Source organism: Ambystoma mexicanum, chromosome 5q (genome assembly GCF_040938575.1).
Source record: "Ambystoma mexicanum isolate Mex_15411 chromosome 5q, UKY_AmexF1_1, whole genome shotgun sequence".
Taxonomy (NCBI): domain Eukaryota; kingdom Metazoa; phylum Chordata; class Amphibia; order Caudata; family Ambystomatidae; genus Ambystoma; species Ambystoma mexicanum.
This window is the reverse complement of record NC_090933.1, coordinates 679,137,928-679,155,311: the sequence shown is the minus strand read 5'-3', so window position 1 is coordinate 679,155,311 and position 17,384 is coordinate 679,137,928. Positions and strand designations below refer to the sequence as shown.

At 43.0% G+C, this 17,384-nt stretch overlaps 1 protein-coding gene across 4 annotated transcripts in view; it reads right to left on the bottom strand.

Annotated features, from left to right (window-relative positions):
• Positions 1–17,384, bottom strand: part of SGK3 (serum/glucocorticoid regulated kinase family member 3) — a 1,805,260-nt gene that overhangs the window by 1,360,933 nt on the left and 426,943 nt on the right. The window contains exon 3 of one of the 4 annotated variants that reach the window (XM_069621137.1): positions 2,231–2,257. The exons of the other annotated variants lie outside the window; for them this stretch is intronic. The gene's annotated coding sequence lies outside the window, so the exon portion shown is untranslated. The remainder of the gene's footprint in view (positions 1–2,230; positions 2,258–17,384) is intronic. 4 annotated transcript variants of the gene reach the window in all.

The window sequence follows — 17,384 nt, the reverse complement described above, 5'->3', positions numbered from 1 at the left end:
CTTGCACATGCTCTTGAGGCAGTAAATCCTGTCACAGGTGAGCACCTGTGCTAGACACATTCCAATCAGTGCATTCCTTAATATTTACATTTTATGTTTGTATTATTTATTTACGTTAGTTCATGGTTTTCAATGTATCAATTATTTCAATGCCCATCTAAACAATTGTAGTGAGACAATAGGGCATTCCTATATTAAGGTGCCTAGCGCATTAGGCAATCATACACTACAATATCTAAGCTGCAGAATTAATGCATTTTAAGGTGCATTATAAATTCATACACTACAATAAACATGAGAATAGTCAAATGCCTGGGGCATAACAGGATCATGTCCGGTATGATATGAGTTGCCAATGAAGGAACATAAAGGTGCATGGTACAAGTATTTCTATGCACAACTATATAATTGTAGTGAGACAATATGAAATTCATATATTAAAGTGCCTAGTGCATTATATGATCATACTGCACAGTATCCAAACTGCCAATGATTAAATAAAGTGCATAACGCATTTGTAAAGTGCATTATGAGTTCATAAAGTACAATATCTAAGCTATAAACACAAGAATGATAAAATGCATAGTGCACCACTTGATCATTTTCTACATGATCTGAGCTACCCATAAAAGATCATAAGGTGCATGGTATAAGTATCTAATGTGCAACACGTCTGACGCATTAACATAGAAGGCAGATATAAGTGCAAGTGTACTAAGACTAAAAGAAAAGTACAAATTAAAAACCAATACAAGTCACAGAGAAAGACAACTATAGAAATCAATTATAAAATTACATGCAACTCATCGTCAACATTATGGCCATGTGGTTTTAAAGTGTCGAATAAGATGATCAATTCCGATTCCAATTGTCGCAACTGCAGCTCACGATTACCTTTTCGAACATGTTCAGGTATGTGAGCTAGATTCTCTGGATCTCCTCCATGTTTTTCAAAAAAGTGTTTAGCAAGTGGATAGGCCTCATGATTTTTAATTGCTCTATAGTACTGAAGTATTCAAAGTTTGAGATTGCAAATTGCAGAACCAATATAGGCCAATTTACACTGGGAAAGTATTAAATATACCACAAATATAGTTAAACAGGTGATTTTATGTTTAACCTTCCATTTAAGCTTGTGGGCATGCTCAAATTCTGAAGCATAGATGGCCAATCAGCATAATATACATTTCCCACAACTGTAAAAAAAACTATTCCCTTGTGCTATGTGAGCCAATTAGAATTGTCAGTCAAAGGGCATATCGTACTAGGTGCCAAAATGTTTTTCATATTGGGTGCTTTTGAAAATTTCACTAGAGGGTGAGACCCAACTACATTGGCAATATCATGGTTTGATTGGACCACAGACCAATGTTTTTGCTAAGTTTTCCTCACATTGGCAGCCTATGAACTGTATTTGGTGATGAATCTAATAGGTTCACCATTCACAGTTTTCTGATGTTTAGAACCCTTTAATAAATCTGTTCATTGGAGGCCGTGCACTTGATGAAAAGCATTAGTAACAGTTTTCTTCGAGTAACCTCTAGAATTAAAACGGTCCCTCATCTTTTGTGCTTCCTTAAGAAAATATTTATCTCTTGAGCAATTGCGCTTAGCTCTTAAGAACTCTTTGAATGGTATACCTTCAATGAGAGATTATGGGTGAAAGCTCTTTGCATGTAATATGATATTCACATTAGTGGGCTTTCGATATAAATCAAAATAGTTAAAGGGCTAGTATTCCTCTACGCTCGCCACCATATATAATAAGTAAAAAATGTGATTTTGATTATCAATCTAAATTCCTATTATGTGACGTGGATAGGCAGCATAGGTTCTTGATTGTGACTCTAAGCCCAATGCCACTTAAGTTAAATGCATCAAACAGTTGTATCATCCCAATGTACCACACACTAAATATATAAAAGCCTTCTCCTAATTTAGCACAGTCAATCAGCCCAATATTGACTAATGAACAGTTGTCGTTGATACACAAGTATTGTTTTTGAATATTCACCCAACACGTGTAATGACCTTATAACCACATGTCGTCGTCAGGGATATTGTATCATAATCAAAATGATACACATATGGTTTGTGAAAAATATATGACAATTAAAACCATAAAATCATATTCGCAACAAAATTAAAATGGTGTGGTTAGACCATTAGACGGCATATTACACAAAATGAATGTACAAAAAAACCATATCCAAATTATAAAAGTACAAACCAGAACACCGGCCAGCGATGAGTCACACTGAAGCGGAAAAAGAAAAGGAAAAATACATTGACAATCAATATACTTGTCATCTTGTCCAATTAAAATGCACTCTAATGTTAACTGTTAAAACCTGTGCATTATTACCAGTGGCAAAAGAAAAAGATGTCCTAGATAGGAACCTGCATCGCCTAAACACTTTCTATAAGGCCTAGGCCCAAATGTCAATTTAAGTCAGTTGGTCCAATGTTGCAGGCTCCAGAATGGAGGCCACTAGTCAGACCTTCCTTGTTTTATATAAACAATAATTTAGTAACTTTTAACCAATTTGTAACCTTATATAGATAAGGTAATTTCAAAACATAGCACATATATCATTTTACAACTTCTGAATCAGGTTTAAAAAACAACAACAAATATTTTATTTTATATTTGATGTGGTTGGCCCAACGCGTTTCGAGTTAGTATCACTCTTCATCAGGGGCATACATTCTGTTTCATACACATTTTCTATAAGGAAAAAACAAGCATTTGAATATACATTAGATTTTACATTAGATGCCTCCACTTGTGTTTTTTTCAACTCCCATATAGACATTTTCAACAAAGGAAAAATAATTCATCATTTTCAAAACTTAAATCACATAAAGATGGCTCGTAACCATTCTTATTATTTTAAACTACTCTTATATCTCATGTTGTCCAATGGGTACACTCCAGAAATTAGAGGAGCGGGAAGTATATGTTTATATGCTGCACAAATGTAAGCTTTCTCATGATTCCTAATCATGTCTGTCGTTCAAACTACATAAGTTAAAAATTGATGGTGTCCATCACCATCCAAACAGTAGTGATGGATGTTTGACGCTTATCTATGTGTTTATAGATCATATCATTCTCCTAAGAGTTTGCTGGATTATAGATCTCTGCGTCCTGTACAAGTAAACGTGGGACCTGTAGAGGTAAGTGTTATATTAGTATACTATTTCTATTATGTCTCTTCTGTTAAGTCCATATTAAACGCAAAATGCAGAGTGAAACTTACCAAATGGATTTGGCCTCAGCGTACCCAGTCGTATAATAATGCAGCTGGGATGGAACGATTCTTAAGTGTCCGGACCCTATGGTGGAGGGCTCGTGTCATGGAGGACTGCTGTTAATTTCTGTATAGATTAGCAGGTAATGCTTGGTCCTAAGGGACAAAGGGTTTTGAGCATCTATGCCATAATCCCCATTGTGTGTTAGAGCAGAAATGCTGTGTGATTAACTTACTTGTTTCTTATGAGGTTTTATGTGCAAGTCCCAAGGATTTTGGTAGTAGAATGGCATCTGATTCTAGGTTGGAGCAGACCATCAGTTCCTGAACACAGGGTCCAGTCCCGAGTGTTGAAAAATAGGGAAGGTAAGTATCTGGATGACATTTTTTTTTAAAAGGTAAACTCAAATACCTATTAGCTTACTTGTCTTGTTTCCTTCTATGTAGAAGCCATGAGGAAGCTTCTCTGGACGTCCGTGATTGAAGATGCAGGATGCGCGCCTGCCATTTGGACCCTGGGGCTGGTTTTTATATGTTTCCCTATTGGTGATGACATTCGCGCATGCGCAAAATGGCATCACCCCACTTATTCGAATAAAGGCGGAATGTACAGGGAATGTTGTGACGTCATCCGCGCATGCGTGGGTGACTCAGAGAGGCCATGTTTATGTTTTTTTGTTAAAAAAACAAGGGTTTACTCGCGCTTGCGGGAAACGGGACGGAAATCTGTTTATTGCTCAAAAAATGATCATGTGCCATTGTTTTACATCGAGATTTGGATCAGTAGTTTTTTGTTATTAAAAAAGAGGGGCAAAAGGGTATTTGCCTACTCAGAACCTGGATAGAGTTTAAATATAGAGTGTGTAGGAGAAGGTATATGTCGCTACAGTTATTACTAGAAAGAATGCATTAAAGAAAGATAATCCATGGGGGTAAATTAGCAGCATAGAAACTAGTAACCCTGTTTATAGACCAACAATGATTATATGGTGTTTAAGCATTTGTTCAGGTATAGCCGCTTTGTATCACAAGAAAGTGGTCGTATCACCGTACTTAACATAATGTCAACAAAGTAGCAGCATATTACCATATACTTCCAGTTCCTCTAATTTCTGAAGTGTACCCATTGGACAACATGAGATATAAGAGTAGTTTAAAATAATAAGAATGGTTACGAGCCATCTGTATGTGATTTGTTAAGTTTTGAAAATGATGATTAATTTTCCTTTGTTGAAAATGTCTATATGTGAGTTGAAAAAACACAAGTGGAGACATCTGATGTAAAATCTAATGTATATTTAAATATTTGTTTTTTCCTTATAGAAAATATTTATGAAACAGAATGTATGCCCCTGATGAAGAGTGACACTAACTCGAAACGCGTAGGGCCAACCACATCAAATATAAAATATTTGTTGTTTTTTAAACCTGATTCAGAAGTTGTCAAATGATATATGTGCTATGTTTTTAAATTACCCTATCTATATAAGGTTGCAAACTGGTTAAAAATTACTATAAATATTGTTTATATAAAACAAGGAAGGTCTGACTAGAGGCCTCCATTCTGGAGCCTGCAACATTGGACCAACTGACTTAAATTGACATTTAGGCCTAGGCCTTATAGAAAGTGTGCAGGGGACGCAGGTTTCCTATCTAGGAAATCTTTTTCTTTTGTTACAATTCCCAGCCTAGATACCAAGGCTGAGTAAACGGGAGGGAGAGCCCAAAACAATAGCACAGGACAAAGGGCTATCAGTGGAAGAAAAACACAAGAGGGTGTCCTGTCTATGGAAGTCAAAGATTATTGCAATTTGATTATATGCAAAAGAGGTGTATCTAATCCTCTATTCTAGCCTTATTTATGCATATCCAAAGGATAGGTGTACAAACAAAGGAGTAATAATACACATGCGCTCGTATAAATTAAAACTGGGAGTGGTTTTTATTTTCTCTCCTCAGTCATTAAATCACTTTTTTTTAAAAAAGGAAACAAAAATTGGATTGTTCAATATGAAAGACAGAAATTGCATTTATACATTGATACAATTGTTCCGCATATTCAAAAACATAATGCATGGAGACTTTTGCGGCATGCATTAAACAGAACCTGAATGAATGGATACATGAATATGCCGTATGCTGACATTCTTTAAGGAAGACCCATGTACAGGCAGATTTTTCTTGTATTTAGTACATTTCTTGTTCTTTTCATAATGACGTCCCTGACATAAATCGAACCCAAGATTGTAAAGGGGGGGGCCTAACAACAGAAGGTGGAAGGGTCCCTGGACGTTTCGGCTAAACAGTGGGTCACAGCCTTCTTCATGGAGCCAAGGTATGGAATCCCCTTACGCAGGACTGGAACCTGGGTGCTAGCCAGGCGGCTGACTTTAAAGAATTCCGACGAAAAACTTTAATGGAAATAAGTTGGAAGCTTCTAACAAAAGGAAGCTTGGTAAGAGAGCTGATCTCCCAGCGGGTAGGTCACTTGAGGTTTCAAATGGAAATGGAAAACGGGCTAAAATAGCCAGTGGTAGACCGGAAAAACTCTTGTAAACACGAGCCGCAGCAGACGTGTGCGATCGTGAGTGAAGAGCAGTACGGAATGAAGCTGTATGCCAAGATACCAAGGCTGAGCACTTCTCCCCTGCACCTCAAGAACTTTAACCTTAAATACTAAGTGTATTTACAGATTCTAAAAGCAACTAAATACCTACCTGTAAATCGGTGTGCTTGGTGCTTTTTTCTCCTATTCCATTATTAGCAGTGGTGCATTAACTGGAGTCCAAATACACAAGCACATTCCTGTGTCCACCACCAACACTCCATATAAGTTGTTATCAATACCATGTGCCTATATTGTTCTGTTCCTACACCATCACCCAATCAGTGATTACCACTACATTAATAAAGCTGTGAGACTGGTAATCAAATAAAATAAGGTTTTACCGTTTGTGCTGGTCAAAATCAAAATCTTCCGTTTGGTATTGTGAGAAACTTAGGGGTATTCTGACATGTAGAACGTGAGAATCCTCTATTCAGGTGGCATGGGGAGAACCATCGCTCTTGGATTCCAACCGTGGGGGTGGACGCGCGAGGGAGGATCACCCGAGTAGGTGAGCCCGGGGTTGCCCTCGTGGGAGTACACATGTAGGGCGCAGTATTCCAACAGGACGGCAGGCGAGAAAGAAGAAGTCCCAGAAGCCTTCAGGTACCAGGATCCTTAATCATAAAACGAAGGTGAAGTGTTGCAGTAGAAATAAAACAGACAAGTAGTGGGGTCAGATAAGACGAACACATAGTTTTAACTTTAACACCTACTTGTCTTCCCCTGGTTTAGGGCAGAGAGAAAGGAAATCACCCCAGGCATTTACAGATGGAGCCAGGGCACTACACTCTTTCTTCCATCAATCACCTTATAATGATTTGGCCCCTAAATATCAATTTCCAATTTGACCCACCTCCCACTCCCAATTTAAAACAAATACTGGGACGAGGAAGAGGCTGCCAAGAATAATTACATTTATCCACAGTAATAACCTAAGGATACAAAGTGAGGCATACCATCTAACACTTTTGAATTGTCCCAAGAATAAAGTCAGGCAAGGCCAGGCACTTTTCTATAACTGTGCACACCAGACTCCAATTGACTCACCTGCAGTATATAAAGGGTGATTCTGCCAGGGTCATTGAGCAAGCCAGTGTTGCTGGATGGAACCAAGAAGCAGCAGGCTCAGAGGAGAGAGCACAAATGGACCAGTGGAGTGCGGGATGCCGAGACACTGGGGGGTGGTGTGTGTGCACATAAATATATATATATATTATAGGGCTGACCAGGTGGTGAGACCCTGACCTCGACCCAAACCCATTTGAACTGATATGACCTGCTCACCGGCACTGCGCTACTGTTGATGACTTTCATGAAGCTGGGAGAAACTCAGTAGCATGCAGGTGGCCGGAGCAGGAGCGCTGGGAAAGGAGGAGCCCGGTGAGTGAAAGGAAGCAAAGTGTAAAAAAGGTAAAGGCAAAAGCGGAAAGAGAACGAATGTGGGCTATAAGTGAAATGAGCGCTAGAGGTGCAGAAGTAAAGAAAGACGGAGCAAGTGTGGTGGTGGCGGTGCAAAAGCAGCTAAAATGTTGTTCACTGGTTTTTCTATGATCCTCAGAGGTGTGTACCAACATGTCTTTCAATTTGTGTTGCCTTTTAAAGGTGAACCTTGGTTTGGATGACGAGAAATCTGTTTATATAATATGTCAATTCTTCAAAATGGTTTTTTCTAGATCATTGCTTATTGGACTGTATGTAGTTACAGAGGTTATTTTGACTAATTGAATTTTTTTCTTGTGGGACTAGACACCTTTAACGTTGGGTATGGCAAGCTCTTTTTTGAGCCCTCCACACTATTTTCGGGGGATACCCGCTATCCTTGAGACTTTTTTTTAGATCTTGTATCTCAAAGTCTGCAGACTGAGTGCAATTTCTACGTACCACTGGCAAGTTATTTTTAAGACTCGATGTATGAAATCTGTTGTATTGAAGTAACATGTTTTTATCCGTGTTTTTTCTGTGTAACGTGGTTTTGAAAGTACCTTGATCTGATTTTTGTATCTTTAAGTCTCGGAATGCCATATTCATCACAACACAGACCATAGTAAAATGTATACATTCGTCTTGTGCATTCAGCCACACCAGGAACGTCTCAAGTTGTATCAGTGTACCTTTCCAAACAAGATAGATATAAGTTACATAACAATGCCATCCACTGATCATAGTATTAAATGGATTGTTTTTACTATAGACAAACTTTTGATCTAAATTGTCCATATACAGGTTGGCTATGTTGGGTGCAAAAGTTGCACCCATACTGGTTCCATGTTTCTGGTTGCAGTATTGTCCCTGGAAGAGAAAATAATTCTCTGTGAGGGCAATCCTCATACATTCGAGAATAAAAGCCGTCGGAACTGTATAAAGGGTTTCAGGCTTCCATGTCGAGTGACACAAGTAAATAATTTCGGAGCGTCTTCATTTGAGCCAGCATGTTAATCATTTCCGTTGTATCCTTCGACTTCATCTCTCTTACAAAGGTCTTAAGAAGAAATCAGAATTAAGGGCTGCCGGTTTCCGCTCAGCTAGAATTTAGGGCTGCGGCACTAACTCGCAGAGCGTTATATGGCACCACTCCAGTCTATATTAAGGATCTGGTCTCTTTTTATGAGCCACAGAGGAAACTGCATTCAGCTACTTTGGCGTTGGTAAAAATTCCTACATTATCTCTCGACAATTGTTTGGGAACAGCCTTCCCCAACAGAGCTGCTAAGATCTGGAATGCCCTGCCCCTGGAGCTTAGGCTGACAAAGGAATACAATATTTTTCATCGGAAACTGAAGACGGCCCTATTCATCTAATATTCTTCTAAGCTCTACCTTGATCTAATTCTTTTCTTGCCTTGCTGGTCTTTGTTGCACGCTTGTCCCGTTCCTGTATGTTTGTTATTTGTGTTTGTGCGCCCTGATGCCTGTGGGCCCTGATGCCTGTGGGCTTCGCCGCCCTGTAAATCAATAAATAAAAATAAATTAAAAATAAATGGATAACTGTCCTAAAATAGACCATATAGCGGATACAATCTGTACTGTTCTTATGGATCTTATGTAAGATATAAAAATCCGGCATAGTGGGATTGGACTTCGTGAGGAAAGTTTGTTCGTCAGTATCGATCCAGCCTTCCAAAAAGGCATGAGCGATCAAACTTTGCCCATCATCACTCCCATCCAGACTAAGGTCAGTGGGGTACATTACAGGTAGACAGCGGAGTCGGCAGTTGTACAACAGAGTTGTTTTAGAGTTTTAAGTGACTTTATTGTCTTTTTAGTATTTTAGTGTGCTTATCCTGAAAATCTGAGGGTATTATCGATTTTTTTCATACATTCAACAAATTCCATCCTGAAGAAGGCCCATAATAACAACTGCTCAGGAAAGTTTGGGAAACACTTATCATGAGATCGAGGCCGAAACACGTGTCAACAACATCACGGCTGAAATTACCGTTCTCCCTGTGGTCTTCTCTCGATACCTTGCCTGTCTCACAGTATCCTATTCTCACTCAAATCTACAACCTCAAATCCTCTCCCAATCAGTCTATCAGAAAGGGAGAAATGCATAACTTCCCTTATTCCCAACTAACTAAAATGTATTGGTTTATCACATTAGGGGTGTTTTGAAATTTGGGAATGATTTAAAGCTATTTGGTAGAACAGACAAAATGTGATATATCATTTGTACTGGTTTCAAGATTCTGGATATTTGTATCGAGGATTAGACCAAGGAACTTTAAGAATATTTCAACTCAACTATTTATGGAAGGATTTAGGTAAGATGTGTGATTCCTTCAATGAAATCAGAAAAGGATGATGAACCAATACATTTGTGTTAGTTGGGAATAAGCAAAGTAATGCATTTGTCCCTTTCTGATAGATTGATTGGGAGAGGATTTGAGGATGTAGATAAGCGAGAATAGCAATCGGAAGATTTTGAGCAGCACAAACGGTAAAACCTTATTTGATTTGATTATCAGTCTCACAGATGTATTAAGGTAATCACGGATACGGTGATGGTGTAGGAACAGCACGGTATAAGCACATAGTATTGATATCAACCTATATGGAGTGTTGGTGGTGGACACAGGAACACGCTTGTGTATTTGGGCTCAGGTTAATGCACCACTGCTAACAATGCACAGGTTTTAGCAGTTAAAATTAGAGTGCATTTTAATTAGACAAGATATTTGTTTGTCAATGTAGTTCTTCTTAATGTATTTCTTCTTTTCTTTTTCCCCTTCCATGTGACTTATCGCTAGCTGGTCTTCTGGTTTGTACTTTTGTATTTTGGGTATGATGGTTTGTACACAGTTAATGTTGTGTCACATTGCACAAAATTAACAGTGTACAAAAAACCGAATGGTCTAACCACACCATTTGAATTTTGTTGCAAATATGATTTTATGTTTTTAATTTTCATATCATTTTCACAAACCATATGTGTATCATTTGTATTTGTATTATGATATAATAGCCCTCACGAAGGTTCAAATCATTGCAATTAAGCATAGAAAAATACTCTGATAATTTGCCAAGAGTCCCTACCCATATTAGAAATAAATTGTCAAAGTACCATAGCCACACTACGACATCATCTAAGTACACATCAAATTCCAGTGATAATGCCATACATTCCTCCCACCAACCCATATAGATATTGGCGTAGGTGGGGGTCACTCAAGAGCCCATTGCAGTTGCGCTTTATTGCCTATACAACTTGTCTTCAAATAATTAAACACTGTTGCCCAAACAAAATGCAAAAAGATTAATCAATAGTTCATTTAGTTGTATAAAATGGATGGACCTTTGCTTTAAGAAAAATTCACATGCCTGAACACCAGCTTGGTGGTTAATGCTGGTGCATAAGGAAACCATGTATAAAAGATAACAAATTGTAATGAGATTCCTAATTAAACCCATCAAGCCCTTTTAATAGGTCAGAGGTGTCCCTTATAGAAGAGTTCATATCCAAGAAAAGTGGTTGTAATAGCTTGTCAAGATATTTGAATGCTGCCTTCAAAAGGGAACCAATGGAAGAAGCATTTGGACGGCCCTGAGGATCTGTAAGACTCTTGTGCACCTCTGGGAGGATTGGAGTGACAGGATAGTCACACCTTATGAACATACTCTCGTCATTATCTATTAGACTGTGCCTCAACCCCAGATCTAATTTGAGATTGTAAGCATTGTGAGACTGTAGAAGCTCGTCAGAAGTGATGACCTCATTACAAGCAACATCTAGTTGTCTAAGAGCTTCTTGTAAATACAGAGCTCTTTATCACACCACAATCCTGCTTCCCTCGTCAGCAGGCCTGATAACTATACTTTCATCACTTTGATGACTTTTGAGGGCTAAGGACTGTGGGTGGCTCAGATTTAGTTTACTAGTGTAGAAAATACTTTGAAATCTGCAACAACTAGTTCTTCAAAGACATCAACAGCGCTGTGTGTCAGCACGGGACAGAACGATAGTGAGGTCAGTTGGAATATCAAAGTGTGAGGACATTTCAATACCTGTAAGGTTATCATTCAAAATAGTATTATTCCCCAAAGCTTCTGGACACACTAGAGACAAAACATCATTGACACTCAAGGGATAAATTACCCGAGTGTCTCCAATATCATTGGGAGCATTCATGGTAAAGAACAAGTTACTTACCTGTAACTGTTGTTCTCCAGCATGGGTCTGGCATGGATTCACATGCTCATGAATATTCCCAGTGGAGAACAACAGTTACAGGTAAGCAACTTGTTCCTTCTCCAGCATGGGGTTTGGCATGGATTCATATGCTCATGCTCATAGCAGTACATACATACATACATAACCACGGGATGTGGCAAGTCTCAACAGAAGCAATTACTTTTACCTCCTCACCAGGCTCGCCTTCAAGCGAACAGGTTGCGCAGCACTGCCTGACCGACCCCGGACTCCTCTCTGGAATCCCTGTCCACGTAGTACAATCTTGTGAAGGTGTGCGTAGACCTCCATGTAGCAACCTTGCACTTGTCCAGCAGGGGCACACCAGACAGGAACGCCGTTGTCCCAGCGATCACTCTGGTAGAATGGGCTCTTGGACGACCAGGCAGCAGCCGGTCTACCAACCGGTGGCCAACCGGTGGCAATGAGAGATGCAGCCAGAGAGCCACTTGGAGATGGAAGCCTTGGACAAGGCCTTCCCATGGTCCACAGGACCAAAGTTCACAAAATGCTGAGATGCCTTCTGGAAACTCTGTGCGAACCATATAGAACTTTAGAGCACACACCACATCCGCCAAGTGCAGAGTCCTTTCAGCCGGTGACCAAGGCGTCGGAAAAAACACCAGCAACACCAAAGGTTTGTTGAGATGGATTTCCGACGGAACCTTCGGCATGAAGGAGGGGTGCGCCCGCAACACCACCTTCGTATAGTGGAAATTTCAGATCAGGCCGCTTGCAGGATAGGGCCTGGATCTGACCTACTCTCCTCGCCGAGGTGATAGACACGAGGAAAGCCATCTTCCAGGAAAAGTACTTGAGAGGGGCTTGATTCCTAGGCTCGAAGGGGTCCCCCAGGAGCTTTGTCAGAACCACTTTGAGTTCCCACGCCAGGGCAGGCGCCTTCACTGGCGTGAATGATCGGAACAGTCCTTTAAGGAACTCCTTGACCAGACGGTGTGACCAAATCAAAGACTTTCCCGGACACCTGGCATAGCGGGAGATAGCCGCTGGATGCACCTTGATGGAGGCGTGAGCCAGCCCCGCCCTGGACAAGGACAATAAGTAGGGAAGGGCCTGCAGGGCCGTGACCCTCAGAGAGTTTATCATCTGCGTCGGGCAAAATGTTGCAAATCGCTTCCGCTTGTGACCCTTAGCACTTAAGAGTTAATGATGTTCTGGCCCTGGCAAGGACCTCCCTGCAGTCCGCCACAAGCTCATACCCACCAAACTAATGCAGTAGGAGCCAGGCCTTCAGGTACAGCGACCCTGGGTCATGATGCAGGATTGCACTGCCTCCACTGGTGAGCAGATCCGCGACCACTGGCAGCTTGACTGGTGGTGACGGCGACAGGCTGAGAAGGTCCGGGTACCAAATCTGCCTCGGCCACGCTGGGGTGAGGAGGATCATCTTGCACTGGCACTGTTTGAGTCGATTGATGACTTGCAACAGGAGGGGCAATGGAGGAAATGCGTACAGGAACAAGCCTTCCCACGGGAAGAAGAACGCATCCCCCGTGCTCTTCGGCTGGTGGAACCTGCTGGTAAATCTCTGACATTTGGAGTTTGCTGCCGTCGCAAACAGGTAGAGGAATAGACTGTCCACTCAATCGGGCCGAAGCTCCCACTTGTGGCAAGAGTGTAGTTCCCTGCTCAGGGAGTCGGCGATGGTGTTCTCGACTCCCGCCAGGTGAAAAGGATCGAGGAACATCCCCTGGGCGACGGCCCAGTGCCACAAATCCTGCTCCTCTCTGGAGAGCGCTGCGGACCTGGGGTCCCCCTGCTTCCGTTTGTAGACCATCGGGGTGGTATTGTCCGTGAATACCCACACCACCTTGCCCTTTAGGGATGGGAGAAATGACTTGAGGGCCCAAAACACTGCCCGCAGCTCCAGGATATTGATGTGGAGGTCCCTCTCCTCCGGTAGGCACTGGCCTCTGGCATGGAGGAGACCTCCGGTGTGAGCTCCCCAACCCTCCAGGGAAACATCCCTGGTGATCGTCTCCAGGTAAGGATGGCTCTGGAAATCTGTGCCACTGGTCATGTTGGAGAGCACGCCCCACCACATTATCGCTCAACGGATCTCCTCATCAAGGACAATCTTGTCAGCAAAGCTTCCGGACACCTGGATCCAACGAGCGTCCAGGAATTCCTGAAGAGGTTGCACACGCAACCTGCAGAGTCTGATCAGGTAGATACACAACAATATCATGCCGAGCAGCGACTTGATGGTCCTCACGGTGGCGATCTTCAGTGCCAACAGCCGTCACACCTTGCCGAAAATAGATGCCATCCTCTCCTCTGAACGAGCCGCCAGACAGGAGACCGTGTTGAGCCTGGATCCCAGGAACAGAGCGTCCTGCGATGGAATCAAGCAGGACTTCGGACAGTTGACAGAGAATCCCAGATCCGTCAGCAGACGGACAGTCCTCTCCATATGATCGACAGCTATCTCCCTTGACTTGGCACGGATGAGCCAGTCGTCGAGGTACGAGTACACACGTATTCCTTGTAGGCGCAGATGGGCCGCCACTGGTGCCAGGTGCTTCGTAAAGACCCTGGGCGGCGACTTCAGTCTGAAGGGAAGGGCCTTGAACTGGTAATGCTTCCCCTGTACGACGAAGCACAGGAACCTGCAATGTTTTTCATGAATGGGGATGTGGAAGTACGCGTCCTCTAGATCCAGCGACGACAGGAAGTCTCCCTCATCCAGTTGGCCGAGCACGTGCTGCAACATGACCATCCTGAATTTTTGGGACTTGATGTACTTGTTGAGTCGTCCCAAATCGAGAATGGGCCTCCAGCCACCGGTTTTCTATTTTTACTAAGAAGTATCTGGAGTAAACTCCCGAGCCGGTTTGGAACCCACTCTATCGCCCCCCATTTTTTTTTTTTAACTCTTTTTATTGGTGGTCACACAGAGATACACAGCACTTCTCAACCCGCACAATACTTATACAACAAAATTATGAAAACATGATCATGACATTTGCTTAGTCTTACAACGATTCATCTTCATCCGAGGATAGGTTACACAAATAAGTCCTGAAAGGGGCCCCATATATCTTTGGGTCTGGAGGCTGTGGGTCGGGTCATCACATACTGTTCTTCCGCCTCATTAACATATGTAAGTTCGCAAAGAAATTGGTTCATGCTGGGTGGGCTCGTGCTTTTCCACTTCAACAGAATACATTTTTTGGCAATTGCACATGTTACATTAAACAATCGTCTAGTTTTTTCGGAGCATTTGCCTATGTCCCCAAATAGATATTTCTGGGGCTTCAGGTTCTGGTGGGGATCTGTGTAATTTCTGCCAACATTTCAGCAACTTCTCTCCAGAAGCTCCATACCACCGACATTCCCAATACATATGATACTCTCCTGCCTGTGGCATGTTACATTTGGGGCATGCGCCTGACGCACCAGGAGTAAATTTCGCTATTTTATTTGGGGTGTAGCGTAGCCTATTCAGGATCTTGAATTGGATTAATCGTAAGCCAGCATTCAGAGAGACCCCTTTGTCAGCGAGCAATATCTATTCCACTTCTCGTCCTCTATGGGCGCCTGCAGGTCCCTTTCCTATTTTTCTTTTATATGGTTTACAGTGGGGGTGTGAGTCTGTACCGCCGTGTATAGTTTAGAAATTCCCAGGCCTCCCACAGCTGTCACCATCTGCAGACATGGGTGCGGTTGAACAGCGGCCATTTCTTTTGGAACGCTGATCTCATGCGGTAATATTGAAGTGTCCTGAGTTGGCCACCTCCGAACGCTCTCAGTATGTCCTCCAGGGCCACAAATTTGCCATCTAGAAACATATCACCCACTTTCATTTCCATGATGGGGTCCCAGGATTCCTGTATGGAACTGTTGTGCGTGGGGGGTATACCTGGGTAGTTCCAGAGGTGTACCTCTGGATTGTAGGGCGTTTGTAATTGTAATGTACTGTAAATGGCCTCCCATGCTTTAATCGTACAGCTAACTGGATTGTATTCGCAAGTGTCCCTGTATTGTGTATCAAAAATGACGGACTGTATCTTTGTGGGGTGTGTGGTGTATTCCTCTATTAGCGCATGGGGCGTCTCCTGCGTGTTATCATACCAGTGTTTTGCAAATTGTGCTTGAGCCACATGGTAATAAAGCTCAAAGTCGGGAGCTGCTATTCCGCCAGTGAAATATGATTCAGTCATCTTCTCCCAAATGATCCTGGCAGTTTTCCCGCTCCACAGGAACGTCACCACTACAGAGCAGAGTCTGGTGAAAAAAGTTCTACCCGGCCATATGGGAATATTAACAAATAAATAGAGCAGCTTGGAGAGGACTATAATTTTAAAGGACCACCACTCTGCCGTGCAGTGAGATAGGCAATCGCCCCCACAACTGGAGTTTCGTAGTAATGGTCTGCAGTGTAGTCTCATGATTGTCCTGGTATAGTGTTTTCCTATCTCTGGACACAAGGATCCCCAGATACCTAATGTGTCGATCTGACCATTTAAGTCTGTGCAGCACGTCTGGGCATTTGGTGGATGGCGTGAGTGGAAATATTTCCGATTTGGTTCTATTCACCGCGTACCCAGAGTAGGCCGCGAATTCCTGTATTTCGCCATTACGGTGCTATATTCGTCCTGGGTTCACGGATGTACAATAGAGTATCATAGGCATATAGTGAGATTAGTTGGATTGTGCCCTTTATATTTATGCTCTTATCGGCGTGTCTTAATCTCACCGCGGCAGCCATGGGCTCTATAGTCAATGCGAACAGGAAATGGACAGCGCTGTCTAGTGCCCCTACCCAGTAAGAACAGGTCAGAGATGGATCTATTGGATCGCCCCCCATTTTCAACATGGGCCGAACCTCCAGCCGCAGCTGAGTGATGTGTTTTTCCTGGCGATCCACCAGTGTTATCCATGGACACTTTGCTGAAACATGTGTCTGTGGGGGAGAGCGTCCAGCATCCATTCATCGGAGGAGATGTTTTCCCACACGCTGACGAAGTACGCCAGCTGGCCTCCCACCAGGGTGCAGGGGTAGGTGCCCAACATTTTGGCTTGTTCAATCCTGCTTGGAGGCCGGCGCGCCGCCTTGGGAGCCTGGACAACGACAACCTCCTCCGAAGGCCTTGGAAGGACACCTGTGAGCTTCCTGGGTCATGGAACGGGAGGAATGGCGGTTCAATGATAACCGCCGAAAAATTTCGATGATCTGCCCGACTTCCCTCCTGAGGAACGAAAGGACGAACAGTACTGTTGCAGCATACCCAGGGCACAGGCCGTCTCTGTGTTGTTCTTGATGGCCTGCAGTGATTCATCGACAGACTTTTCAAAGAGATTGTCCGTGTCGAACAGTCTGTCCAGGGCTTTCATCTGAACTTAAATTGGTGGCCTTCAACCAGCCACGACGACAGAGGCAAACCCCGTTCCCCATCTGGCGGAACCCTGTGTCCGCAATGTCCAGAGAGACAGTGATGACATGGTCTGACGCCACCTTGCCCTCCTGAAGGATCTCCAGCGCCTTCACCCGTTTGTCCTCAGGGAGGAATTTCAGTAGTGGGGACATCTTGTACCATAACTCCCGGTCGTACCTGGCCAGGATTGCTAAAGCGTTAGCCGCCTTGACCGTCATAGTCACTGAGTAGATGACCTTTCTACCCACGGCGTCCAACTTCTTCCCCTCGCTGTCCGGGCGCACAGAGGCTGCGGATGATGGGTTGGATGACTTCTTCCACGCAGCCACCAAGACCAGAGAGTCTGGTAATGGCTGTGACAGCAGACACTTGGGTGCAGACTCCGAAACCCGGTATTTCTTCTCCAGCCGGTGTCTTTTCGCTGGGACTGAGCAGGGT